General features: G+C 37.1%; 1 non-coding gene across 1 annotated transcript; it reads left to right on the top strand.

The window, feature by feature from the left end:
* The first annotated feature begins 13448 nt into the window (after positions 1–13448).
* LOC141722677 (small nucleolar RNA R71) lies at positions 13449–13555 on the top strand. Its single transcript, XR_012575684.1, has one exon. It is a non-coding gene; the product is annotated as a small nucleolar RNA R71 (small nucleolar RNA).
* The last annotated feature ends 536 nt before the right edge of the window (positions 13556–14091 follow it).

Below are 14091 nucleotides of genomic sequence, written 5' to 3'. Positions count from 1 at the left end.
CTCCTTAGCTTTAGTACGTCTCCCTCTATGAAAAACGTCTTTATTTATGTATAAATATGCCGTAAAATTGACCAGGGCTTCAAACTCTCAAAATCCCAATAGAAACAGAATTCTGCTACCCTGACCTAGCGCGACCGCGTGTTTGACCAGCTTATAACCTATATAATCTAACTCTTAACATTAAACATACCTCAGATCATTTAAATTAAAAATGATTAAATCAAAAATTGCTTAAAATCTTAGCAATCAGGTCATGATTTCTAGCTGTAGTCTGATGAAATTATTGATGAAAATTAATCAAACAACATCATATAAAACTATTCATATCATTAAATCAAACAAATAAGCCAAGAATAAAAAAACCCCAAATTTGACATAAACCCTAAAAATCAAAAATTAAAATTTATGAATCTACGCATTAAATTGATTGCATAAACAGAATGTAGATATCAAGAGCTTCTATTTGGTTATCTATATGACTGTCTTTGAACCCTAGGATCACCAAAAATCTTGCTTTGATTCTTCAACCCAAATCAAGAACCCTAACCCTAATTCCACATGATTTTCTAATTTTTTATAAAATTCTTAATTAAATTAGCCTATTTATATTTATTAAAAAAATACCCCGAATCTTAATTAGGCATTAATTATATATTTTAATAAAATTAATTAGACCTTAATTAATAATATATGGAGAATAAATTTTAAAATTTTAATTTTAAATAGATACAAATATATACGAAATTTCTCAAAAATTATGAATAATCCAAAAATACAAAAATATACATTATTTGAAAGTCCTATAATTTTGAAAAAATATAAATATGATTTTTGTGGGCTACGGAGTACCAGTAGGGGCCAAAAAAATCATTTTTCACGAAATGAGATATTTTCTAAATTAATTGGATGTTCCGAAAATCAATATGATAAACGCCATATTATGTAAAATAAGGCCAAATGCTCTACACGCAATAATAGCTATTAATACAAAACCTTGTATCGGTAAAATAGCATACGAATTAGCGTTACCCAGCATGGGTAGTATATTCATAATGTTTCTATATGACAAGGTTAGAAAAGTACGGTATTGAATTTTAGACATGAGATAGGATGTGAGCCGATAGAACTTCAGGCAGAATTGTCCTATGTTAAGAATCCAATAGAGACTGTAGAAAAGAAAGAGAAAGTATTAAGAAAGAAAGTTATAAAGTTAGTAAGATTATTGTGGAAACCAAAGGGTTGAAAGGATAGCCCAAGGTTTAGAAAGTGATATAAGTGAAATACTGCCCTGGGTTATTTGCTTAAGTGATTCTGAGGACAGAATCCTTTTAAGGGGGAAGGATGTAATATCCGGGATATGACGTGTAATTATTTTTGTTAATAATAAATATTATGTGATTTTTATATGAATTTTAATAATTATATGTGAAGTGGTATCTATGTTTGGATATGTAAATATGATATAATTTGAGTATTTTTAATTTTTATATGTCCAAAGTAAAATATAGATAATTTTCATATTTTTCTATTTATTTTTATGATGATTTATGATTTTATTGGACATTTATGGAATTTATAATTTCTTTTCCGAGTAATTACAAAGTATTTTATATAATCGGGAACTTGCCAACCTCAACCGTTTTTAAATTTTTATAACCTAATTATAGTATTCCGAGCATTTTTCATGTTTCGACTTTTTCGATCCGGCGTACGGTTTGTCCTGTGCGGGTCCCGGCGCAATATTTTCGATACAAAATTCATTTCGATAAATCAATAAAACTCTTATTTTCGATAAACGGGATCTTTTTTTTTTGCTAAATGATAAACGGGATCTTTTATTAAACTATTATAATTATCACCTCGTAATACGTGTAACCAGACGATGAGACCAAGACCGTAGTACAAATTGTACAGATTTGGATAATTATCCTGAAAACCGGTACCGTTTGTATCTGTTTTTATAAATAAACGTACTATTTTATATCCGGAATGATCCAACGGGATACTAATTTCCCTTAATTATAAATAGCCTTTACCGTATTTTATTTCGTATAGAAAATCATTTGCAGCCAGTAAATTATATAATTTCATATTAATTCTGAGAATCAAACTGCAATTTCAAGGCGTTACCGTGTTCCGATTGGAAAGCTCGAGTACTCAAAACGAAGGTCTTGAGGTGTTCTATCAGAATCAATAAGCCTTACAACTGCAGAATCAAAGGGTATTTTTCTATAATTTTTATTAATTTCGAATTATTTTGATTAAAAATATGAATTTTTGTACGGATGATTGTTTGAAAGATATGATGGTTGCATGTTATAGAGCTTGTTTTCTTGATGATTTTGATATGTCATATGACTGATTTGGAGTCCAGTAACATGTTCAAAATTGAGTTTAATTTTTGAATTTTGAAATTAGGGTTTGTAACCCGTATGAATGTTCTTAATTGAAATTTAGGGCTTTTTGTTCCAGGGGTTATTAGATGTTCTAGATGGGTGGGTTTTGTTCCCCTTGAAATTTGCAATCGATTGGTGTATAGCTCGTTAACAGACGATCCCTAGTTTGAAGGGAGTTGTCATTTGAAGTTTTCGTCGAGTTCACCGGAAACCGGCGAATTTCTCGGCCAATTTCCGGCCAACTCAGGGGTTATCTGTCAATTTTGATTGCATGTATAGATTCCTGGTAATATGTAGTTTGATTTTGGAGTTTGTGGTGGTGTGACTGTACCTGGATCGCCTTCTCCGGCGAGACAGGGTATTTTTCGGTGAAGTTCGACGGTGAACTTTGCAAAATTGCATTTCAGTCCCTGAGGTTTAGAAAACGAAACAGTTTAGTCCCTGAAGTTTGTAAAAGTTGCAAAAATAGGATTGCTGTTTTAAATTATTTAAAAATCATATTTTCTATTTATTTTAATTACAGAAATTCATTTTTAATTATTAATAATTCCAAAAATTATTATTTTAATTTCAAAAATTATTTTTAATTCAAAAATAAATCTGAATTAATTAGTTAATTAATTTTAGTTGATAATTAATTAGCTAATTGGTTAATTAATTCAAAAAATTATTGATTAATTGATTTAATTAATTATTAATTGATTTTAAATAATTATTTAATTAGATTTAATTATTTATTTTTGATTTAAAAATTCTGAAAAATAGTTTCGAGCTTTAAAATAATATTTTAAATACGTTCTAGTGATTATACGTTGACGATAAAGCCGAACGATCAAGTCGAATCAAAGTCAACTCGTAATAGCAATTAAAGCTTATTGAGGCAAGTATTCCCGAACTTTCTTTTAAATACTGCAAGCATTCCTGATTTTCTTTTAAATTACTGCAAATATTTATTCGTTCCTATTCTAAGTTCAGAATAGTTAAATGTTTTACATTTCGCTGCAATTACTCTGATTATGCATGTTCTTTTATTATTGTTCCTATAATTCGATTGCTCTCTTGAAGAAATACTCATTATTTCGGGTTATTTGCGAACCCTGAATTGGGATGTTTTGAATTCAAAAAGATTTGATATGAAAATACTCCACGGGCTGGATAATGATATTTTGGGGATTAAGTTTTATTTAATCCTAAGGACCAAAATATAACTGGTGCCTTGAGATGGGCCGTAGTGCCTGGGGACCCGACTGGATCTATACAGTTAGGTATAGATCTGCACTGTATCCTGACTGATTAGCAGGATATAGATGCGAACTGGTGTCCAGTCTAATTTGTTGTTGATCGCCATTAATGGCATTATATCTCTCTCTCAAAAGTTTGATTCCAAAAACCGGACAAAACCCTAATTCTGGAGAAGAATTTAGGAATCTCTTGTCACTTTTGGATTTATAGTTAGAGGCTGGTGACAACAATTGTTTATTCGCTCAACTTATTCAAATAAATATAATCGTTTATAATTGTTTAAAGCTTTTGTCCGGAAATTTTCCTTTGATATTAATGCTTGAAACTCAAATTATATACTTGCTGGGCATTTTTGGCTCACTCTTGCTTTGTATATTCTTATTTCTTTCAGAAACAGATAAGGATAAAAGTGAATAGCTTTGATAGAAAGCAGAAGTTAGAGAATTCATCGCTGCGAGAGGTTGAAGATGTTAGAAGAATATGACAAGAACATTAGTTTAAAGGTATTTACACTTGTATTATAGTTGTTGTGAATCGTAGAAGGTTAGATTCTTGTTTCATACCATAACCTGTAAACGATCCGGATTCAAGGGGTTGATTGAATATTCTTTTATTTTATGTAAAGATTGTTTCGTGACACCAAATCATGACCTCAGATTTGGGTTTTTACAAACAACCATAAATTACACCCTTGATGAAAACAAAACACATCGTGATAATTTAAGCTTTAAGCATGCATAACTGTGCTATGTTAAGATGCTTAAAAAATAAATGTACAAGGAAATAGTTTTGAGGAAAGATGTTAATATGAAAGTTGCTCCTTCTATCTGAGCATGTGTGAACATGTTATCTTTCAGATTTCTTTGCAATTTAAATCCCAGTAGGTCCTTTTAAGAAAGACCCCTTCATCCTTTACTTTGACATGTTAGCTTTCCAGTAAAACTCTGGAGATTTAGAATTCTGGAAGTCGAAGTATAATTTACAGTTTCTGTTATATCTAGGCATAACTCCATGTCAAAGACTGCATATTCTTTATTGATGAACTCAGATCAATGTTGTAAGCTACAACATTTTTTCTTGTGTTCATAAACTGTTATAAAATCAGTTCTGAGGTGAAATGTAACTTCTCAACTTCCTGGATCTTGTTTAGATGAAGTTTATCTTAGAAAAACACTCATCAGTATTAGAAAACTACATGATTGAGTTATTTTCCTCAATCTTTTTCTCTTAAATAGAAGATTTGAAATTTTGAAGACTGATTTATTTAAAACTTTCTTGTTTCTGATGACCTTCATGTCACTTTTTAAAGATAAGCTTGAAAAACCTTTTTCTCAGGATTGTTAGGCCATACATTGGACAAAATTGGATCTTCATTAAGTTTAGTAGTTAATGAATCCTAACAATTGAACTTTCTTTCTTCCTTGTAGTTGTGCTTGTTCTTTCCCATGGATTTTATGATTATTGGGTTGCAGTTGCTATGTTGACTTTCTGGCCAGTTTCAACTAGACACTGAGTTTTCGATAATTCAATGTTTTTAAATGTCTTCAGCCTAAATTCTTAGCTTCCAAGTGATGGAAAGATCTTCTCTTAAGCCGTTAATTCCCTTTGTTGAAGCACTGTTATGTGTCTAGTGAATTCTCGATGTCCCTTGCTTCTTCTTGTCTGAAGAGATTTTTCAGAAAAGAATTATAGAGTTGTCTTCAACTCCCCCTCAGCTAGAGACTTCTTGCTCTCCCTTAGTTGAACAAGTCTACATAATTTTTTTTATTGCTCGTGTGCTACATCAGCGCGGGCGTGCCGTCCTCCTGAATAAAATTCTGATTCATTTTCTTCTCCTTGCTGATTTGAGCCGGTCTTTTCGCGAGCCTTTATTCCAACACCATCCAAACACCAAATTAGCATCAAATCAATGTTAATTTACCTGATTACCTGGAAAATGCCTGTAAGGCAAAAACACTACAAAAAACACGTAAAAACACCAACAACTTGAGTACAAATACACCAATTCAAAGCTTTACGGAGCGTAATAAAGTGTCATAAATGCCACTCAACATACCCCCAAACTTGAATCGATGCTTTTTCTCAAGCATAAACAGACTCAAAGAACAAGAAATAAAAAAGCAAGAATGCAACTAAATGAATGCATCGATCCCCAATAGAATAACTAAACCAATCAACAAGCAACATCTCAACAAATGAGTTATTCTTATAAAACTCAATCAAACCTCACAAATCAACCTACAAACCAGAGACCTGCGTGTGTGCAACTGCTTACAGATATACTAGCACAACTAGATCAATAATCATGACTCACTACTCATCAAAGCAATCGCAAGGTTATAAATAAAACAAAATCTAGACTCAAAATAACTTATAACACTTCAATTCTTATTCTGGAGTTTTATACGTATTCATGCTTTTATTCACAACAAAACAACACAAGTATGCTTATTTGACCGTGCAATGAGTGAGGTCCACAAAAGACTTATACAATAGTACCCATGTTGCGAGCGTTAGGTTAGCGGATCCCGGACTATAATAGCCTTAGGTCACTAGGCACAAAGTCCCCTAAAAACTTAATAACTCGAGTACTAAAGAGCCCACTCGTGATCAATTATACATAACACTTCTTGTTTTTATTTCTCTTTCTTTTTTCACAAATTTCTGAACGAGTGCGTTTTGCTCCATCTCGTTCAATCCTAGACTACTCATATAAATATGAGCCGGCTACTAGCCAATTGACACCTAGCCACAACAACTAGCAATGAAATCCAATTTTCTCCAATTTTTAAAAATTCATGTTATCTTATCATTAAGAGAATATCTTAAATTCTAAATATAAACAAGCGATTAAACCTCGACAAATAAACAAACCATGATCATGATCTAGCACTCAAGCAACCTATAAGACTTGGTGAAATATAATTATCTCTAGCATGCAAATCAATTCGACAAAACTTAATAGAACTAAATACGACATCACTACACTAGCATCAATATCACAAGTCAATCAGAAAAAATCATCTAAGGGATCATGTTATAATGCAAATGCATGAACTATATGAACAAACTATCATAAAAACTACAATAATAATAAAAATAAAAAATTTCATGGCAAAATATGCAACTATATGCTCTAAACTTATCATGAATATGCAAACTATATGAGACTCACACAGAACATATTCCTTCAACTACTACCCCCAAACTTAAAATTTTCACTGTCCTCGGTGAAGGTAATAGTAAGGAATCAGCCATACCTACTCGGAATCAGGATCATCACCCTCAATGGGTGGAGAGTCAGGCGTGTCTGGAGGTGGATACACAGAGTCCCCACCAAATACTGGCCACTGGATGTCAAAACCGATGGCTCTGAATATAGTCCCAAGTGCCTGGGTGAGATCACGTGCAAACTGACTATGGATGTCATGCATCGCATCCATACTCCTCGCTAGACGCCTATACTGCATCGTACTCAAACCAGCTCCAACATTTTCTCCTGCCTCCTCCTCCTCCTGCTGCAATCCCGAAGGACCATCCTCCTCTCCCAACTGAGCTCTCAATGCTGCCTTACTCGCCTGCTACGTCCACCCGCATACATCTGATCGCGAGGCCTTCCACCTGGCAGATGGTCAAAAGAGTAACCAAGCCCCTTCAAATCAGGCTTTCCTCCTCCCCACTCTGTCATGTTCAATATCATAGAACTGTCAATAGGAGCACTGGGAAGTTGCAGCTGCTCATGTGCGGGCCAATGAACACCAACTGCCACACACAGCTTCGTCACAACGGACGCATGGGGTATAGAACCCCTAGTACCTCCTCGCAAAAACCTCAAAATACCCTGGTAAATAACCATCCAAAGGTCCGCATAGTCGCCCTGAAGAATACCCTAGAACAGACGAGCACACTCCACAGTAATCTCATGCACTTGAGATGATGGCATGATGTTAGCACAGATAAATAAATTCCAAGCATGTGCGAACCTGTTCATGCACGATGCCGGGATCGTGGAATAATCAGTCGTGCCCCTCTTGAACTTCCAATGAGTCTCAGGAACACAAAGAGTAGCAACTATCAAATCCAAATCAAAATCCTCCAGAGTCTTATCATTCCAGGTGTCCTGACCGGGCTTCCCCATGGGCTGCTCAATCACCCTCCTCATCGCACCCGCATTTTACTCCACCGTCATCCCCTAACCACAGTGAAACCGTTCTTCTCTGCCTTCGCATTAGCATAGAACTCACGAACAACACTCATGGGCACAACAGTGGGTGCCTTACAAAAAGCAACCCAACCCCTCTCCAAGATCATCTCCAACAACTTAACATCTTTCCCTGATGGCAGAAAACCTCGCTCCTTTGCTATAGGCTTCGAGAGAAGCCTCGTATACTCCGCTTCAGCCTCAGGAGTCGAAAACCTCGGCCTCATACCACCTGCACTTGAAGAATCAGTGGTGCTGCTACTGACTTGAGTTCTTTGTCTCTTGGGTGCCATTGGGATTGAATAAGAGAGAATAAAAGATAAGTGTTTGAGAGAGAATTGTGTTTGAGAATTTGAGAAGTGGTGGAGAAGTTTGTGTATAAGTGTGTGTATATATAGGAGGTGAGAAGAGAATTTGATATGGAATAAAAGTGGGAATTGATTATGGGAATAGTGGGAATAATGGGTTTGATTTGGAGAGGGAAATTTGGAATGTGGAAGAGTAAAAATCGGGTGGAAATTGATTTTCTATTAAAAACCCTGATTTTCACTTCATAAACTGCTATTTTTTTCTGAATCGGGACCCCAGCGTGGCCGCCCACTAGACTAGTGCGGGCGCACTCACCTTCTGCCAAATTGGCACGGCCGCACGCTAGATCAGCGCGGGCGCACTTGGTTTCTGGAATTCCAGCACAGCCGCGCGCTTGATCAGCGCGGGCGTGCTTGGCTTCTGGAGTTGGCCCTGAAATTTTCTGTTTTTCTAAATTTTTTGTGTTTTTCTTTTTTCTTCTTGCTTCTTCTACCTACTAATGTACAACAAACTTGGGTTGCCTCCCAAGAAGCCCTTGTTTTACGTCGTTAGTTTGACGTAGAAATGCGAGATCACACAGACAATAAAACGGCACTAACCACCTCGCGGTTTGTCATGTCACCATAGTAATGCTTTAACCTCTGACCATTAACCTAGAATGCTTGGACTGGATCATTCTCAAAAATCTCCACCGCTCCGTGTGGAAACACAGTTTTGACAACAAAAGGCCTTGACCACCTTGACTTCAACTTTCCAGGAAAAAGACAAAGACGAGAGTTGAACAAGAGAACTTGTTGCCCCGGCACAAATGATTTGAGTACTAGACCCCTATCGTGCCATCTCTTAACTTTCTTTTTATACATTTTGTTATTTTCATATGCTTAAATTCGAAACTCGTCGAGTTCATTCAATTGAAGCATCCTCTTCTTTCTAGCTGCATCCAAATCAAGATTCAACTTCTTCAAAGCCCAATATGCTTTATGCTCTAGCTCCACCGACAAATGACACCCCTTACCATAAACCAACTACAATGGTAACATTCCCAATGGAGTCTTGTATGCTGTTCTATACGCCCAAAGAGCTTCGTCAAGCTTCAAAGACCAATATTTTCTCGATGAACACACAACCTTCTCTAAAATGCGCTTGATCTCTCTGTTAGATACCTCAGCTTGACCATTCATCTGAGGATGATAAGCCGTAGCAATGCGATGATTCACATTATATCTTTGCATCATAGCAGTGAACTTGCGATTACTAAAATGCGACCCCTCATCACTGATTATGACACTTGGAGTTCCAAATCTTGTGAATATCTGCTTGTGAAGAAAATTAAGCACTACTTTTGCATTGTTCGTTGGAAACGCTTTAACTTCAACCCATTTTGATAAATAATCAACCGCCAACAAGATATACTAATTGTTACAAGATGAGACAAATGGCCCCATGAAATCAATTCCCCAAACATCGAAGACTTCAACCTCGAGAAGCACATTAAGAGGCATTTCATCCCTCTTGGACATATTACCCACACGCTGATATCGATCACATTTCAAAATGAACTGATGAGCATCTTTAAACAAGGTCGGCCAAAAAAAACCTGCTTGAAGAATACGAGCTGTTGTCTTTTCTCCACCATAATGTCCTCCATAAGCCGTTGAGTGGAAATCTCGCAAGATCCCCCGTTTCTCTGTAAGGAATACATCTCATGATGATTTGGTCAGCTCTTTATCAAAAAAGAAACGGCTCATCCCACATATACCACTTCACTTCATACAGAAACTTCTTCCTTTGAGCATATGATAAGTCGGGAGGCATGATATTGCTCACAAGGTAGTTCACAAAGTCTGTAAACCACGGTCTTCCTCTTGCACTCTAAACAGCTGCTCATCGGGAAAAGACTCATTTATTAATGTCTTATCTTGTGAAGTTGCAATTGGATCCTCTAAACGCGAGAGATGATCAACAACTTGATATTCAGTCCCTTTTCTATCCTTGATCTCTAATTCAAACTCCTGGAGTAAAAGAACCCATCGAATCAATCTAGGCTTTGATTCCTTCTTCCAGACGAGATATCGAATGGCAGCTTGATCATTGAAAACTGTCACCTTCGTCTCAAGCAGATAAGATCGAAATTTCTCGAAACCATAGACAATAGCCAGAAGTTCCTTCTCCGTAGTAGTATAATTCAGTTGAGCACCATTAAGAATCTTACTAGCATAGTAGACTACATGAAATATGTTGTTCTTTCTCTGCCCAAGAACTGCTCCAACTGCATAATCACTTGTATCTCACATCATCTCAATAGGTTCACTCCAATCAGGTGTAGTTATGATAGGTTCCGTGATTAAACTCTTCTTTAAGAAATCAAAAGCAGCCACACACTCGTCATCAAACTTAAACAAGACATCCTTCTCCAGAAGATTGCACAAAGGTATATAAATTTTTGAGATATCCTTAATGAATCGCCTATAGAAGCCCGCATAACCAAGAAAGCTGCGAACTCCCTTAACAGAAATTGGTGGGGGAAGATTTTAGATGACCCCCACCTTGGCTTTATCCACCTCAAGACCCTTACTAGAGACCTTGTGCCCAAGAATAATCCCCTATCGCATCATAAAGTGACATTTCTCCCAATTGAGAACCAAATTGGTCTCAACACACCTCTTGGGAATGTCGCCTAAATTCTGCAAGCACTCATCAAATAAATCACCAAATACAGAGAAATCTTCCATGAACACCTTCACATTTTGACCAATCATATCATAGAAGATAGCCATCATGCATCTCAGAAATGTGGCCGGTGCTCCAATAACCCAAAAGAAACTCTTCGAAAAGTGAAAGTACCAAATGGACAAGTGAAAGTAGTCTTCTCCTGATCTTCTGGAGCAATGCAAATTTGATTATAACCAGAATAACCATCCAGAAGACGGTAGTACTCATTCCCATCTAATCTGTCAAGTATTTGATCAATAAACGGTAGAGGGAAGTGATCTTTTCTTGTGGCCTTGTTTAGCTTCCTGTAATCCATGCAAACTCTCCACCCATGACTGTTCGAGTAAGAATGAGCTCATTCTTCTCATTAGTAATGACTGTGATACCTCTTTTTTTGGTACAAACTGAACCGAACTCACCCAAGAACTGTCAGAAACGGGATAGATGAACCCTGCATCCAGCCACTTAAGAATTTCTTTCTTCACGACTTCCTTCATGATAGGGTTTAACCTTCTTTGTTGCCCAACAGCAGGCTTGCTACCTTCCTCAAGCAGAATTTTATGCATACAATAAGAATGGCTGATTCCCTTGATATCTGCTATAGTCCAACCAATTGCCGATTTGAATTCTTTAAGAATTCTCAAAAGTTTCTCCTCATCGCTACCTGAAAGGTCAGATGCAATAATAACATGCAAAGTAGATGCATCACCTAAAAATGCATACCTCAAATGTTTAGGTAAAGGCTTAAGCTCAAGAGTAAGGGCTTCCTCAGTAGATGGCTTGAGGCGCTTAGGAGATTTGTTCAACTCCTTCATTCCCAGAGATTCAAAAGGCATATCAATCTTCCTCTTCCAGGGAGAAGCATTCAGAAATTGCAACTGCTCATCCCCTTCATCATCTTCACTATCGGAATTCCTCAACAAGGCCTTCTCTAAGGCTTCAGCCCTTAGCAATTGATCAAGTTCTGAAGTAATCACGGAATCAACCAACTCCACTTTTAAGCACTCCTAATTTTCTGTAGGGAACTTCATGGCATTGAAGACATTAAAAGTTACATCCTGATCCATCACTCGCATGGTAAGCTCACCTTTCAGCAAATCTATCAATATTCGGCCAGTAGACAAGAAAGGTCTTCCCAAGATTATGGGAAACTTATTATCCTCCTCGAAATTAAGAATTACAAAATCAGCAGGGAAGATGAGTTTATCCACCTTGACCAAGACATCCTCCACAATACCTCACAGATATGTAATAGAATGATCGACCAACTGCAAAGTCATATAAGTAGGTTTTGGATCAGGCAAGTCAAACTTCTTGAATATTGACATGGGCATCAGATTGATGCTAGCTCCCAAGTCACATAAGCACTTGTCAAATGACACCTTTCCAATGGTCCATGGAATAGTGAAGCTTTCAAGATCTTTAAGCTTCGGAGGCAACTTCTGTTATTGCACATCACTGCATTCCACAGTGAGAGCAATGGTCTCTAAGTCATCAAGCTTCAACTTCCTATAAAGAATACCTTTCATGAACTTTGCATAACTAGGCATTTGCTCAAGAGTTTCAACGAAAGGTATGTTGATGTGAAGTTTCTTGAACACCTCCAGAAACTTCTCAAATTGCTCATCCAGCTTTTTCTTCTGCAGCCTCTTAGGAAAAGGAGGTGGAGGATAAATCTGTTTCTCCCCTATATTACCCTCAGGAGGAGTGTGCTCAACAATAGTCTTCCTTGGTTCCACTTCTGCTTCCTTATGCACTTCTTCTTCTTCAGCCTCAATTTCAGATTCTGGAGTCTTTGCTTTTTCAGGATTTACAACCTTACCAGACCTCAATGTAATTGCCTTAACATGCTCCTTAGCTTCCTTCTTACCTGGAACTTCAATATCGCTCGGAAGCGTGCCAGGTTGATGATTCAGTAATGCATTAGCAATTTGCCCAATCTATTTCTCCAAGGTCTTGATAGACACAGCTTGGTTCTTGCACACGAGCCTCAACTCCTCCAATTCAGATTTTTTATTAGCTTGTGGTAGCTGCTGAAGTTGAAGTTGTTGCCTAGGGGCATATTGCGGTTGCTGAAAACCAGGAGGATTATACTGCTTTGTTGTGTATGGCTGATAAGATTGTTGCACCGCAATCTGATTGTTACTCCAGCTGAAGTTAGGATGATTGGGTTATTTGGATGATAAGTGGATGGAGCTTGTTACTGTGATCTCTGAAAGTTGCTCACAAATTGAGCTGATTCGCTAGAAATAGCACACTTCTCAGTTTCATGTGCTCCCGCACAAAGCTCACAAATACTAGTGATTTGGTTAACTCCATAATTAGCCAAAGTGTCCACCATCATCGTCAAAGCCTTAAGTTGGGAAGCTATAACAGTTGCTACATCCAACTCCAAAATTCCTGCTAGTTTACCCTGGGTTAGCCTCTGAGAAGGATTCTGGTATTCATTAGCAGCCATCAGTTCGTTCAATTCATAAGCTTCATTGTAGCTCTTAGCCCACAATGCTCTTCCTGATGCTGCATCGAGCATGGGTCTAGAAGTAGCACCCAATCCATTATAGAAACAATTTATAATCATCTAGTCAGGCATGCCATGATGTGGGCACTTCTTTAGAATCTCCTTATATCAATCCCAAGCCTCACACAGAGATTCTCCAATTTACTGTGCAAACTGAGTAAGAGCATTCCTGATTGCAGTAGTCTTTGCCATATGAAAGAATTTAGTAAGAAACTTTTGAGCAAGATCGTCCCATGTGGTGATAGACTCTGGTGGTAGAGAGTGTAACCAACACTTTGCGTTGTACCTTAGAGAGAATGGGAAGAGTCGCGGCTTGATAGCATCTTTAGTCACCCCATTGAACTTGAAAATGTCGCATCTCCATGAAATCCCTGATGTGCATGTTGGGGTCTTCTGTAGGAGAACCCCCAAACTGAACTGAGTTATGTATCATCTGAATCATGCTCGACTTGATCTCAAAAGTGTTAGTCGAGATGGCTGGTCTGATGATGCTTGACTGAATATCATTGATCTTAGGTTGAGAGTAGTCCATGAGAGCCTTAGGATTTTCTGCTTGATCTCCCATCACTACTAAAGCTACTTCCTCAACTTTCTCTTCTTCTTCTTCTACTTTCTCTTCGTCCTAAAAAACTTCTCTTCAAATCACTATAACTTCTTCCTCGACTTGATCCAGGGTTCTCTTACGAGTCCGCGAACGTGTATGCATACACGCT

The sequence above is a fragment of the Apium graveolens genome, chromosome 4, assembly GCF_009905375.1.
Source record: "Apium graveolens cultivar Ventura chromosome 4, ASM990537v1, whole genome shotgun sequence".
Lineage (NCBI taxonomy): Eukaryota > Viridiplantae > Streptophyta > Magnoliopsida > Apiales > Apiaceae > Apium > Apium graveolens.
The sequence above is the reverse complement of the archived record's forward strand: the minus strand, read 5'-3'. Positions and strand labels throughout refer to the sequence as shown.